General features: G+C 46.7%; 1 non-coding gene and 1 pseudogene across 1 annotated transcript; one reads left to right on the top strand and one right to left on the bottom strand.

The window, feature by feature from the left end:
• Positions 1–7,081: 7,081 nt before the first annotated feature.
• Positions 7,082–7,184, bottom strand: LOC123813181. Its single transcript, XR_006784675.1, has one exon. It is a non-coding gene; the product is annotated as a U6 spliceosomal RNA (small nuclear RNA).
• An 847-nt stretch (positions 7,185–8,031) lies between these two features.
• LOC123812614 lies at positions 8,032–11,968 on the top strand (annotated as a pseudogene).
• The last annotated feature ends 2,403 nt before the right edge of the window (positions 11,969–14,371 follow it).

Genomic DNA, 14,371 nt, shown 5'->3' on the forward strand with positions numbered 1-14,371 from the left:
CATCCTCCTGGGATTAGTGCCACCATTTGCAGGAATGCCCAGCCTCCTGGCAAAGATAGAGCCAGAGAGCCTGTACTGATGGGAGGAAAGGCAAGGAATGGCAGACATAAAGTGCCCTTTTCAGAAAGGGACAGCTAGAACCCAGACCCTGGTGGGACTTGGAGCTGTGGGCTGACTCAGGCAGACGCAATGACACTATCACTTTCTTTCTTAAAAAGTATTTTATTTATTTATTTTTAGAGAGAGAGGAAGGGAGGGAGAAAGAGAGGGAGAGAAACATCAGTGTGTGGTTGCCTCTCGCACGCCCCAAACAGGGGACCTGACCTGCCACCCAGGGATGTGCCCTGACTGAGAATGGAACAGGCGACGTTCTGGTTCTCAGGCCAACATTTATTCCACTGAGCCACGCCAGCCAGGGCAGCTTTCAGACAGCTTCTGACTGGCCCTTGTGGGAGAAGGATGCATCTGAATGTATGAGTGTGCACTGGTACAAGTGTGTGCCCGGGAGCAAGCCTTTTCTCTTGCTGGTCCATCTGCCTGGAACATCCTGCCCACCCTGCCTGGAACCCTCCAGCCTTGGTCTGTTCCTGGCAACATCCTAGGCAGGCTTCCAGGTTCAGTTCAAAGGTCTCGTGTGGTTCAGTACTGCCCTGTCTCCCAGGCAGAATTACTCCTGCCCTCCTGCTCTGGGCCCACTGTGTGAACTTGCACTTGGCCCTGGGCTCAGATGCAAGGTGTGTGTGCTGTCTCCAAGCCTGGACTGAGGGCAGAAACCCAAACCCCAGCTCTCCCTGGATTGTTTAAGGCACAAATATGTGCACGGAGCTCTGGGATTAGGGTTAATCCCTCTAAACAATGAAAATCATTAGCAGATTAATTAAGAGCCTGTTTGGAGTGCTAATTCAAAGGCTAATAATCTTTTTGCTTAAGCAAGGTCTGATGCTTTGATAAGACCTGTCTGTATTGTGTTACAGTATTGATTGAGGCCGGGCCCTGGCTGCGGAATGCCTGAGTGTGCAGCTCACACATAATTCCTCCGGTAATTCGGGCACATTTTTTTTCTCTTACCGACAAGCATTATAACGACTCTAATAAACTAAGGAAACCTCAGGTAAAACAACACATGACTACACTTGTCGGTAGTAGTAGAGCCATAAATTTCATGAATGCATTTTTAAGGCTTCTTTTTGGTGGATGTTTGCCCAGGTTCTGATCAGAATATGAACCACATGAGTGGCTCAATAGCATTCACTTATTGAGCCACTCATTCATTCACTCATTCATTCATTCGGCATATACTCAGCCCCATCATAGTCCTAGGCTGTGTGCCAGGAGCTCTAGAAAACACTTTCAAGTAAATAAGACATGATCCTCATCCTTCTAAGAGCTTGTCTTCCGATGAGACTGGTGACCCCAGCATGCTCCTGGGAATACAAGATGCTGTCAGAGAAGGGCTGACGAGATGGCCAGAGGAAGGTGGGTCCTGAACGGAGAGTCTGAGAAGGCTCCCTGGAGGAGGTAGCATTTGGGTTGTCGTGATTTGGATATGGGGGATTCTGCACACAGTAAGATGTATTGTTTCCTTCTATAAAAGCAGTTCATGCTTCCGAATGGCCAAAACAAATCTTGAAAAAGAACAAAGTTGGAAGAGTTGCACTTCCTGATTTACACTCACTGCAAAGCTGCCGTGCACCCCATGTCCAGCATCAAGCCACACCTGTGGTGTGGACGCAGGACAGATATAACAGCTCAATGGGATAGACTTGAGAGTCCAGGAATAAACCCTCATATTTAGGAGTAATTGGTTTTCAGCAAAGGTGCCAGACAAATCGTTGAGGAAATAATCATCTCATCAACAAGTGATTCTGGGAAACCTGTATATCTACATGCAGCAGCACGCATTTGAACCCCTACACTAAAATTAAGTCTGAATTATCAAAGACCTAAATGGACAGGGTAAAAGTGTAAAAGTCTCAGAAGAAAATAGGTCTCAGATGTTCAACATCATTAGTCATTAGAAAAATGCAGTTTGAAACCACAATGGGATACCACTTCATACCCACTAGGATGGCTGGCTAAATAAAAAACACAGGCAATAACAAGTGTTGACAGGGATGTGAGGAAATGGAAACCCTCATACGTGGCAACTTCACTCTCACATGTGACAATGTGAAATGGTGCAGCCGCTCCACACTGTAGAAAACAGTGTGGTGATTCCTCAAAAAAGTAAACATGGAATTACCACACGATCCAGCAATTCCACTCCTGCTCCATTCCTCACCCACAAGAATTGAAAGTGTGGGCTCAGACAGACATCTGCATGCTAATATTCATAGCAACATTGTTCACAGTAGCCAACAGGTGGAGGCAGTCCCAGTGTCCAGCAACAGACAAATAGATAAACATCGTGTGGCCCATCTACTCAATGAAATACTTATTTTTTGGCCTTAAAAAGGAAGGAAATTCAGGCACATGCTACAACATGGATGAACCTTGAAGACTTTATGCTGCGTGAGATAAGGCCACCTATTTTACTATCCTATTGGCATGAAATATCCTGAGAGACAAATCCACAGGAACAGGCAGTGAGCCCGTGGTTGCCAGGGGCCAGGCAGAGGGGGAATGGGAGTGCCTGCCCATGGCAGGGGGTTTCTTTTGGGGGTGATGAAAATGTTCTAGAATCTGATAGGAGTGATGATGGCTTAACCTTGGAGGGTACGAAAATCCACTGAAGTTTATCACTTGTTATATGGATTATATCTTAATAAGAAAGATAATTCACGCTTATCCTAGCACATTCAGAAACAAATCTTTAAAAAAGAAGAAAAGCTCCGCCACACTCTCACCTGGAGGATGTCACGGGTGGGGGGCCCCCAGCAATGACGATGGGAGCGGGAGGAGTGCCTGTGGCCCGTGTCCGGTGGCTGCTGGCCCCAGCGAGGGCTCCCATAAGAGTGTGGGCGAGAAGTAGGCTCCGGGAGTGGCCACCGTCCCACCGAACACTGAAAATGTGTCCGACTGACTCATCGTGAACTCGCACACATTCCCCCTGTCCACAAACGGCACCCCAGCGGGGAGCGCGGAGTGTCCACAACAGGGAGAAATGGGAACACACGCGAGTGTCCAATGACAGGGTCTCCACTGTTGGGCGACAGGGAGAGGATGTCACGTGGAAAGATGTTAAAGATACATCAAGTGGAAAAAAAGAGTTGATTTTGTAAAAAACAACAAAACAGTTATTCATAACCTCTATCATTTTTAAAAATACTCATCCGAGGACATGTTTTTTATTGAGTTTTTTTGAGAGAGAGAGAGAGAGAGAAACGTTGATGAGAGAAAAACATAGATCAATCGCCTCCTGTGCATGCCCCGACTGGGAATCAAACCCACAACCCACTGGTGTACGGGCAGCACTTCAGCCATCAGAGCCACTGGCCAGGGTCCCCACCTTTGTAGACAAATGGAAATGGAGGTGTTAAATCTTACTGATGGTTCTCTGCTCATGGAGTTAGTTTGATTTTCTCTGTTTTGTGTTTTCCATCTAGAATATTTTTCTATGATGAACATGTATTACTTGCATAATTAAAAGAATAAAGATAAATGTTAATTTAAATGAAATGTTACAGAGAAAATCCTGCCAGTTTTCTGGTTATTTGTGGGAGAATCTAGCGGATCCAGGGTTGGCAGAAGGCGATGTCAGTGGGTCCACTAATAATTCAAAAGCTTTTCTACGTTCAGCAGCAGGGCAGAGCTGGGAGCTCAGAGGATGAGGGCAAGAACGCAGTTCTCAGTACTTAGTACCCGATGAGGTTGGTCGTTCCGTCCTGCCAAGGTGCGGAAGGTACAGCTTTAACTCGCCAGGAGAAAGACGTCATATCTACTTTTATGTGTTCATTCCTTCATTCACTCCCCCGTTGGGTGAGCCCCTGCTGCGTGTTAGGCACAGAGCTGTGTTCTGGAGTCCACGTGCACGTAACACAGTCCTCGCCCTCAGCAAGCGAGAAGTCGACAAAGCTCCCTGCCCTCTTCTGACACTGCCTGCCTAGTACACAGTTAGCACTCATTGCTAAGTGCTCCATATACACTCTCCCATTTGCTCCTCTCCATACCCTATGAGGTACTAACGGGCGTTGTGGCTCCTCTTACTAGACGATGAAACTGAGTCCTTGCCTAAGTGTCTCAGTTTGGAAGTGGTGGAGCGTCCCCCGCAGGACAAAAGCCCCCACAGTGCCTGTAACAGCCTCAAGCAGCACAAGTTGGCAGATCTGTGCTCATCTCTAGGACATTCAGTGAGCTCCAACTTTGGCCAGCACCGCGCTGGGCCCTGGGGACACAGTGGTGACTAAAGCAGGGCCAGCCCTCAAGAAATACACAGAACCAAGGAGGGGAGTATAGATGGGTGTCATCCGCATTCCACAAAAGAGAAACCTGAAGCTCTGAGAGGGTGGGAGGCACTTCTGAGTTTTATAAGCGGCAAAGCACGGGAAAGGCACAGGACAGTGCGTGACCATAGTAAAACTCAGTGCCCTTAGCTGCTGTTATTGTTTCTGAGATTGCAGTTATTCTGCAGCCAGGCTGGGGGCTCAGGCCTGGGTATCCTGGCCCTGGCCCAGTTCCTTTGAGAGAAGGAACTCTGAGCAGAGAAGACATCACCGTGTAGAGGGGATCCAGGTGGTATGGTGTGAGGGTCACACAATTTGGGAGGAGCTCTTTGAGGAAAAGAAATATATGGCCACGTGAACAAAATGGTAGGGTCCCTTCTAAGTTCAAAAAAGGCCCATGCAAGTGAGGGACCTTAAGCTTTGTGGCAAATCCACCTCTGCGACCGCCTGTGGGTGCTGCACGAGTGGTGGGCTGGGCTGGCTGGCCACTGAGGTCTCTTCTAAGGCTAAGACCATGTGATTCTGCATCCTACAGCCTACGCAGGAGCACTGTCCTCGGCCCCAAGAGGGGCAGGAGGGGTCCTGCTCTGCCCCAGTGCTTTAGAGGGCTCAGCATGTCACATACACACACAAAATAAATGTATTAGGAGTACCTACCTCTTACACTGAGGACAGAGCATGGCCTGGAACCTGAGCATCCACTGTAGGGAGTAGCGCTGTTCAGACCTTCGGGAAATTCTTCTCCACCTCACTCACTCCGTGTTCTTGAAACAAGAAGCTGCTGAATCTCAGGGCTGGGAAGGTGTGGGCGTTGTGCACTGCGCGCGGGAGACCGGCACTACTGCTTCTGCAGAGGAGTGCGGGCAGGATTTGAGAGAGCAAGCCCTCACAAAAGACTAACGACCTCATCCAGTCCTTCCTCTCAGGCAGCAGGGAGGTAACAGACTCCCACCTAACAAAGTCTCGCTCCCCAGAAACGCCAAGTGTCCTGTTCTTGCTTGTCTTCGTGTTCCAGTTTGTCTCTAGATGCACTTAGGAATTAGCGCAGTGGTCACGAAGTCCCCTGTGGTAGCTGCGGAATGTTTTGTGAGGCTGATTCTTATAATGCTCATGTCTGTGTATATTTATAGGTGTAGACAGGACGTGTAGGAGACACGATGCCAGTTCTTCACACTCCTCCACAGCGTCGGTTCTCAGAGTGTAGTGTGAGGGCCCCCAAGGGTCTCTGAGACCTTCCAGAGGGTCTGTGAGGTCAAAACCACTTTCATCATAATACTCGGACACTAGCTGCCCTTTTCCCACCAATGTCCTCACGATGTGTGATGTCACCACTGTTCTGACAGCTAACAGAATGTGTGTTTGTGTGGTTTTTTAAAGTTATCAATTTTAAATTTTTAAAATTATTTTATTGTTGTTCAATTACAGTTGTCTGCATCTCCCCCCCCCCAGTCAAACCCACCTCCCTCCCTTGCTTCCACCCTCCCCCTTGGTTTTGTCCATGTGTCCTTTATAGCAGTTCCTGAAAACCCTTCCCTTCATTGCCCCCTCCCCTCCCCCAATTTTAATTTCTAATATGAGAAATATTGATAGCTATGATTTACATAAACAAAAGGTCTTTGGGATTTTCAGTGATTTTTAAGAGTGCAAGGAGTTCTGACATAAAAGTGTGTGAAAACTGCTGTTCTATCGATCACAGATTGCTTTAAGAAATTTTCACCATATGAAGGGTAGCAGTTTATATAATAAACTAACATTTTGTGGTTTTTTGTGACAGCGATCATATATCATATGCCACCTAATTATTTTGTTTGTACGTGATGCAGAAAATTTGTGGTTTAATTCTGAGTCCAAGTATTGCTTTGAGAATTAGACTGATAATTTCCAGCCTCTGTAAAGTTTCTCCAAATTAAAGTTAATAAAAAACAAAGAACTACAATGACTGAAGCAAGTTTATCTAATTGAGCATGATTGTCAACAGAACACAAATTATGTGACAATTTTTTTTAACTTTTTTTATTTTAATCATTGTTCAAGTACAGTTTTCTCCCTTTTACTCCCATTCCAGCCCACCCACCCAACCCTCCCCAGTTCCCTCCCATTACCACCCTCCCGCTAGTTTTTGTCCATGTGTCCTTTAAATTTGTTCCTGTAAACCCTTCCCATTCTCCCCTGAAATTCCCTCTTCTCTCCCCTCTGGTCACTGTCAGTCTGTCCTTTATTTCAGTGTCTTTGGTTATATTTTTCTTGTTTCTTTGTTTTGTTGTTTAGGTTCCTATTAAGGGGGGGATCATATGGTATTTGTCTTTCACTGCCTGGCTTGTTTCACTTAGCATAATGCTTTCCAGCTCCATCCATGCTGTTGCAAAGGATAGAAGCTCCTTCTTTCTTTCTGCTGCATAGAATTCCATTGTGTAAATGCACCATAGTTTTTTGACTGTTCATTTACTGATGGGCATCTAGGTTGCTTCCAATACTTAGCTATTGTAAATTGTGCCACTATGAACATTGGGGTGCAAAGGTTCTTTTGTATTTGTGTTTTAGGGTTCTTAGGATATAGTCCCAGCAGTGAAATTGCTGGGTCAAAAGGCAGATCCATTTTTAGTTTCCTGAGGAAGTTCCATACTGCTTTCCATAGTGGTTGTACCAGTCTGCAGTCCCACCAACAGTGCACTAGGGTCCCCTTTTCTCCACAACCTCTCAAAAATATGGAATGCTTCACGAATTTGCATGTCATCCTTGCGCAGGGGCCATGCTAATCTTCTCTGTATCGTTTCAATTTTTTTTTTGAAAGAAATTTTTTTTAAACATTGCTCTTGTTACTTTTTAAAATATTTTATTTATTTATTTTCAGAGAGGGAAGGGAGGGAGAAAGAGAGAGAGAGAGAAACATCAATGTGTGATTGCTGGGGGCCGTGGCCTGCAACCCAGGCACGTGACCTGACTGGGAATCGAACCTGCGACACTTTGGTTCGCAGCCTGCACTCAATCCACTGAGCTAAGCCAGCCAGGGCGTATCATTCCAATTTTAGTATATGTGCTGCCGAAGCGAGCACGACAATCTTTACTGTAATCATGAATCTGGTGGCTCTCTTACGACCAGAAACACATTTTATTGAATAAACGTGCAATCGTTCGGGAACTATGTATGTATTTACTGCTCCACCAGACGCGGCCAGCCCAGCAGCAGCACGCAGGCCGAGCGCTACAGCGATGGGGTTTAGTCCCGTGATGTTTTGTACCTTTCAGCTCTATAATAACTACAGCTTTACACGTTACATTTTTTTGTTGTTATGACAACGTATTACCCATGGAGGCTGATAGAACATATTTTATGTAACACTTTGACACGTTGTTACCTTGACCGATAACATTTTAATACTTAGACACTTGGTATGGGAACCTTGCCTGGGTCCCACAGAAGAGAAGGGCGGGGCCTCGTGCTTGGGACCGGGTCGTCATTTCTCACCGAAGTGGGCAACAGTTCCCGGGATGTTCAGGGCTCACATCTGACACGGTTTGCTCTGGCTGGTGGCTTTGCTATGGAGGGAAAGAGGAAGGTGCGGGTGGGATCCGCGTGTCAGCGTGAACCATGGGAGTGGCTCGAGCGGTGTGTGGAGCCGCGGTCCCTACACAGGGAAACCCTGGGAGCATGCCGTGTGGAAGGCAGACCCTTCACTTAGCGGAGACCAAGCGGGACCACTCCTCCCGCCCCCAGCACCTGATGGGGGCTGGAACGGTGAACATAAATCCTGGCTGAGAACGAAGGGCAAAGCGCCTCCCGTGGGCAGCATCGCCCTTGAGGAAGGCTGGGTGTTGGGCTATGACTAGCTCGAGGGAACTTCAGGCCCGACGTCCCCTGTGGCTTGGCAGTTTCTCAACACCGGTTGCCCATCAGCCCGGGAATCTGGGTTCGAAGGCCTTGCTCAGACCTCCTCTCTTCTTCTAGACACCTCTACAGAGGCTGCTCGTGAAAAGAACCAGGTGGGCAGAGGGTGCTGGGGTGGCAGCCAATGGAAATCCGGCTCAGTGTCCCGCAAGGCAGAGGAAGCCCCACCCCCTTCACCTAATCTGTATGGGCCTCCCTGTCTGTTCTCACTGGTTTGCCTCCCGGTACAGAAGGAAGGACGGGAACGTGGAGAAAGTGTGACCCTGTCCATTTCTGTTGTCCCCTCTGCCCAACCAGGGGTATGAGGACATATTCGTTGAGGGTTCCAAGGACCGAGATACCCATGCCCTCCTCCTCCTCCTCATCACTACCACCAGTTACCCCCAGTGAGCAGCCACACAGGGTGCCGCACAGGATTCAGAAGGGATGCCATTTCCTTTCCCATCCCCTGGGCCCAGGCACCTCAGGGCCAAGAGACTCCAGAAGACGTAGGAGCTGACTGCACCAGGCCAGGAGACCAAGGCGGAGGGTGGAGATTAAGACAGGGTCGGGGTGGGAGGCGGACTCATCAGTCTGGGCCTGACAGTCCTGGAGTGATGGGGTGTTTGGGTGTGGCCAGGGGCTGAGGCCACGCCTGGTCACTCATTCAGTTCTCATGGATACCTACCATCCACCAGACCTTGTTCCACGCAAAAGCTGTCCCTTTCCTCCCAGTGCTTACAATGTTTTCAGCCAATATATTCATTGAGCACCTACTGCATACCTGGCTCAGAGGCGGCCGCCAAGGTCTCAAAGATAAACACAGTTTTCCGGAGCTCACAATAGAGTGTGAGTGGCCTGTGTGCAGGGGTAGGTGCTGATGAACAGATTATTGGAGTAAGTCTCTTAACCTCTAGAGGACTTGAATTTTCTCATTTATAAAATAAGGGGGGTTGACTGTTTATTTTTACTTACATCCCACCTGCTTACAAAAGGTTTTGAGAGAGCTTCCAATCAAATACAGATTTACAATAATTTTGTTAAAATAGAATTAGAAAATTAAAAAGTAAGTGGGGTGCTAGCTGAGTAGCTCAGTTGGTTAGAGTGTCATCTCCACGTGCCTAAGTCAGGGCACACACAAGGAGCAGCCAGTGAGTGCATGGGTAGATGGAACAACAATCATTGTTTCTCAAAAGAAAGAGAAAAAAAAGGAAGTGGAAGGATAGAAACCAATGAAAGGGAGAGAGAAAAAGAGAGCTGAAATGAAATCAGACTGAAGGAGTCAGATGTCAACCACCCTTGTTATGTTGTTGCTGTAGTGGAACATTAAATATGGCTCTGAGCTTCCTGGCAGCCAAGGCAACAAGAAAAGCAGGGGGGTCATATAATTACCATTATCTGGAAAACTAAAACATATCAGGTCTTCAGAAGAGAGAAACTTTTTCCTGGTAGTAAATACTTTCACTGGAGTTTCCAGCCCTTTCTCTAACCTAAAGAGAATTTGCTGTGTGGGTCCTTCCTTATATAAGTAACATAGATTACCATAGTAGACAATACATTTACTGGTAGTTTTTTTCCAGGAAAAAAAATAATGCAGGGTTTTTCATGTGGCCATTTCTTCCACCAAGAAGAAATGGTGAACCAATGTCGAGTGTAACCCTGAAGTGAAACTGGCCTGAAGGCATTTCTGCATGGGGGCAGCTAAGCTAATGTGATTCAAGTGTACAGTGTTCTGGTGACATGAACTTATCCCAAAATAGAACTCAGAATGCGCAGAGGGTCAGTTTCAGGTAGGGTGTTTCCCCGCACATCACCAGTTCGGATACCAGCTTCATTGTTTGTCAAACAGAGAGGTAGGAAAGGATGTGTAGATTCCAGTTTTATTTTGTAGTTCTTTAATTGTGAGTGAAATCAAGCATCTTTCTAGATGTTTATTGGCTTTACTTTAAATAAATATGTCTGTATGCTAATTGGTTTACTTATACTTCTTTTTTCTGTAGGCTACTTGTTTATATTCTTTGACTATTTTTCAAACTGCTTCCTTGTCCTCAGCTATGACAATTACAGCACCTGTCTCATAGGGTTACTTACTGTGAGGTTTAAATGAAACAGGTAAAGAATGTATAGGAAATGGAGAAGCCAAAGAACTTATCTGTACAACCCATGGACATGAACTAAGGTGGGGGAATGCTGGTGGGAGGGAGGGTGCAGGGTGAAGGGGAATAAAGGGGAGAAAAAATGGGGCAACTATAATAGCATAATTAATAAAGTATACTTAAAATAAATGAAATAATCTAAGTACTTAAAATAAAGTCTAGCATATAGTAAATGATTGTAAAGTATTAGTTATTATGATGATCAAACTGTATTTAAGTTTGTTCATGTGAGTTTCCTTGTAAATTAAAGAAATACCCCTTTGTCATATGTTTTCTCCATTATTGGAGTAACATTATTACAGTAATTTTTCCATAGAAGTATTTTTTTAATTATGTAATCAAATACTTCAATATTTTCCTGTATGACTCCAGGGTTTTCCACCCTGATTATAAAGCCTTCCCACTCCAAAATTATAAATCAATTCACCTATTCTTTCTTACGGAACTTCTATGGTTTTACGTGACACTTAATCTTTGATCCACACTCACCCAGCCTCCACCCACCCACTACCCAGCCCCCAGGGCGGCCTTGGTGGTGGAGACCTCCATCCGGCAACAGCAGGGCCCCCACAGGGGGTTTCTGGTGCAGACAGTGGAACAAGCCAGCGTGAAGGGTATTCCAGGAAGAGGACATAGTATCACCTTCAGTTTTCTGTGGAAGCACTTTACTTTCCAATGGGCAAGATACTGCACCAGAAGTCCACTGCACATTTGAAGGAAAAATTGCAAAGAACCCACAAGAAGAAGATAATGCATTGTGTCAAAGACTCAAGTTCGTGAAGGAACCGCTAGAATCACAAAATATTCCACACGTTTTGGAAACGTATCTCAGCAAGGAAACCAGTTCAGCATTCAGCCTGAGTTGATGCAGTTACATAACATGGTACAATTCTGCTGCAAACATGGTATAAAATGGTAAAAATTCCAAGTGTCAAGCAAGTGCAAAGAGATGATGACTTCAGTGCGTTAGACCACACTCTACCACATGACTGTGCACCTCGGGAAATCATTCCTTGGCAAATACAAGTGCTGCAGCATTCACAGTGTGGTGCTACAGTGAAATGTGAGAGCCATCTGGCAATAACGAAGACCCCGACACTGGGCGAGGTGTCAGCATGCTTACTGATGGGTGCATGCCAGTGTTCTTGGGCATCTAGCTTAAGGAGCTAAACAAATCCCAAGGTGTCACTTTGTCTAAATGTGTTGATTGCAGTAGAGAGCTGCACAGCTTCAATAATAAAGAGTGTCATGATTCAAAAATGTCTCTAAAAAGTAATAGTACTACGTACAGCCCATGATAAAAGGCTTCAATTAAAAACAATCTTCAATCCAAAGAGAAGTAGTTTTGGCCCATCTCTGTTATCCCCCCAGCAATAATAATTCAGGCCCCCAGCACCATCTACTGAACATCCTCTTTTCCCTGTTGATTTCAGTGGAAATGCTCAAGCCTTTCCCTGGAGTTCCTAGCCCTTTCCCTAACCTACAGCTCTTTTTGGTCCCAGTATGTCAGGACAGATGCCAGCACTTTGCAAGAGAGGCATGGACGTGAGTATGGCGAGCCCTGAACCTGGAGAGGAGAGACCTGGGTTCTAAGCCTCCGTACCATCCCCCTGATGGGCAATCTTAATAAGTCGTTTTTTCTTTCTGGGCCCCCATTCCTCTCTGTGTAATGAAGAGATAAAACTAGATGGTCTCTGAAGTCCCTTCCAGCTTTAATACTGTTTGATTCCAGAGATTCCAGAGCAAGCTTGCACAAGAGCAAGTGAGCCGGAACTGGTGTTGGCCAGTCCCTTCAGTGCCCACCCTGCCCCTCACCATCCACACTCCCACCTCCCCTCCCCAAGGTCTGAAAGCCTACGAACCAACAGCTTGCCCTCTCTGGTGACCCTGGCTCTGGCAGGGGAAGGCAAGGCCCAAGAGAAGCTGCTGATTGAGGGTCAGTGGGACGACAGCACGGGCTGCTGAGAAAGTCAGCCCGGGGCCAGAACTGATAGAGTGTGACCTCCTCCGAGGGCCTACACCCACCCCGAGAGAGGAAGGCCCCTAGAGGACTGGAAAGCCCTGGTTTGCAACTAGGAAGTACTGTGAGCTCGCACAGGCACACTCACACATGCACACTCACACACACCCACGTGCGTCATCCCACAACGCATACACGTACAGGAGGCAAAATTACTTGTTCTTGATGTGAGAAAGACCTGGGGTCAAATCCCTGCTCCACCACTTAACTGATATGACCTTGAGCAAGAAACAACCTTCAGAGTCTCCTAGACAATGAACTGCACAGGACTTTTGTGACAACTCAGTGGGGCTAGCACAGCACCTAGGAGACAGTGGGAAGCCACTTTGTGGTATCTCGTGTCCACTCCTGCTCCCTCCCTCAGCATCCTGGATGCTTGGTCCTCTGAGCAGGCCGTTCCATGGTGCAATGGGAAGAGAGCTGGCCTTTGCAGTCTGACCAATCATGTGGCTTTGTTAGATGACATCCTGAGAGCACCCTGCATGGCAAATACAACAAATACAGGCCTAAGACAACGGCGCAGCAATAGTCCCGCCGGCCCCATGGGAGTCTTGCATGACCCACCCTTGCGCACAAATCCCTTTTTGACAGACTTTGCAGAGCCATTTCCTGGCCCCACATCCCTGCCACCCCAGCTCATCGATAAAATCATCAATAAGTTTTCCAGACAAATCCAGGATATAGTAAAGTTTGGAATTTTAGATGAACAATAAATAATATTTTTACAAGTATGTCCTGAAGGGTGGCAAAATATGTCACCCTAAAAATGCCACTTTCGAGCTAAAGGCACTTGAAAACCTGCAGGTGCAAGAAGGGCATTCTAATCTCCACTTTCTTTCCTGAAAACAGGAGACAGAAACTGAGTGAAAGATGCTTTCCCTGTGCCAGGAAAAAAGAAACATCTTTCCAAGGTTAGTTAAAGCCAGGAGACTTCTGCACATGGACCTTGTTAAAATAACTGTTACCTTCCTTTAGCCTCCCCGTGTAGTTTGGTTACTTTTCCACAGCTGCCTCTCTTTGTTCAACTCAATATAGAAGCACACAGATTTTGCCATTTCTTTGGGTTTTTGTTTCCTTGTGAGTTTCCTTTTAAGTTTCTCATAAAACTTATGTAAATCTCTCTCTTTTTGTTCTGTTAGTTTGTTTTATGCCAATTTAATTCTCAGACCCAACCAAAAGCCCTAAGAGGGTGGGGATAAAAAATTGCCTCCCATACAATCTCAAACATTGTGTAGGACATATAAAAAAATGTTTATCTGAAACTCAGATTTCACGGGTGTCCTGGGTTTTTATTTGCTAAAGTTGGCAACCCTAGCCGTTGATCAGTCATCGTGGTAATAGTAACAGCTTACATTTGTAGAACACTGTAATGACCATTGCCTCAGCGGCGCACTGCCCTTTGCAGACAAGGACGCATCCACCGCTGCTGTGATCCTCCCTTCAGGATATGACTCGGTGGCACCACAGTGGGGGGACGGGCAAGCGCTGCTGGGGGTGGGGTCAGCAGCTGCCAACAGGAGAGTCAGCTTGGAAGTGGGTGGAGGCTGGCCCTGAGAAGCCCTCAATCCACAACGTTATTATTGGAAGGAAACGGAAGTGCACTCACTTAAAAATGTGTATTGATCCCAGCACTTTTCAAGGTCAGAAAGGACAAATTAACTGACTTGCCCAAAGTCCCCAACGGGTGGCCAATGGCCAGCCGAAACTCATTACATGAGTGTTGTAGAACACTCATTACAGTGTTCTACAAAACTGCACTCCTGGGGGTCACACCTCTCTCTCCCCTCTCCCCAGGCCAGCCGCTGGAGAAGCCCAAACACTGCGCCGTGCCTGTGTTAGAACGTTCTGCGTGTGTGTCTGTCTCTTGCTCTGTCCGACTCCACTCCTCACACCTCATCCCCGCTGGGATCATCCCCAGAAGGCAGGGACACTCTCGTTCACTTCAGGA

This window comes from Phyllostomus hastatus, unplaced genomic scaffold (genome assembly GCF_019186645.2).
Source record: "Phyllostomus hastatus isolate PE091 unplaced genomic scaffold, TTU_PhHast_1.1 phas_scaffold_93, whole genome shotgun sequence".
NCBI classification, from domain to species: Eukaryota; Metazoa; Chordata; class Mammalia; order Chiroptera; family Phyllostomidae; genus Phyllostomus; species Phyllostomus hastatus.